We start from the raw sequence: 1,314 nt of genomic DNA, 5'->3' as shown, positions 1-1,314 counted from the left end.
GAGTCTCAGTATCTATAGGACACACAATTTCCCACATAAAAAAACCCTCTCTCCTACCGTCGTCGTTATCGATGTCCTGAATCTCTATGTCCCTCACGATAGGACAGACACTCATCTACTCTGGTCATGCCACAACATAAGCCACTGTAACTTTACACTGAAATATATACACATTTTACACAAACAGTGCAGTTATCTTTTATATCTGTACAGCACCCGAAAAAATTATGGTATACCTACACTCACAAAGGCTATATCTTTCGATTCTCCTCAGTCCTAGGAAATAATCTGACCAAGTCGTGAAATCAGCGCTTCTGGAAGGTGCTGCATCCTGCCAAGATTCTGTCAAACAAGTGCTATGAAGGACAGGCGTCGGGCACTGTGTGATAATGAATACCACACCCACGGACGTAATGCTTGGAAAGGTATCACTGATGTGGTTTGGTGTACTGTAATCATCACTATCGATAGAACAACAAGGAAAATGCGATTTCGTTCTTCCTCGTCTTCCTAACGTGGCACCCCGTCCATCACGTGTTACCCTTCATGCTTTCAACATACACAAACGTTCTCACCGCTATGTAGAGACTCCTATATCCCAGCACAAAGGATGTCTTGTGTCTTCTTTGTGCAGACGAGACTTTGCGTGGCAAAAGCTATTTTACACTGATCGTCATATTGCACTGACAATTAAACCCTGCAACATGCCCTACAGTTCGTCAAATACGGAAAGACTCTTACTCAGTTACACCGCTCTCCCACTCAGGACAGCAGCTTGAATATTAGAGTTCTCCAACCCAGCAATATATCACCACGTACTGTGTTAATGTAGTAAACACACAATTCGTATCCTGCGCCATACAAAATCAGTCCTTTTACATCATTCGTACACATACAGCACCGTATACACTCATCGCAGCACTCGGTATTTCCCTGCAAGGTCGGCGGTCATCCAGTACTGACAGGTGACCAAAGCGCCCTCAACGTACCAAAGTCACTCTCAGAACTATTCTACAAATTCGAGCTCGTCCTTCCTCGGCACAAACGCGTTAGTGTTTCTGGTCCGTATCTGCTTGCTTGCTTGATCTTCTACACTCATCTCCAGACTCTGGGATTACAAGAACACATGTTTGCCATAATATTATACCATTTTCGTGGTACTTCTCGATATCAAGCCCACAGCAGTATCCTATCGATCGATCGCGCAACGTAATTCGGAAAACGTTGTTGTTGTTGTGGTCTTCAGTCCTGAGACTGGTTTGATGCAGCTCTCCGTGATACTCTATCCTATGCAAGCTTCTTCATCTCCCAGTA

This window comes from Schistocerca gregaria, chromosome X (assembly GCF_023897955.1).
Source record: "Schistocerca gregaria isolate iqSchGreg1 chromosome X, iqSchGreg1.2, whole genome shotgun sequence".
Taxonomy (NCBI): domain Eukaryota; kingdom Metazoa; phylum Arthropoda; class Insecta; order Orthoptera; family Acrididae; genus Schistocerca; species Schistocerca gregaria.
Note: the sequence above shows the minus strand (reverse complement) of the source record.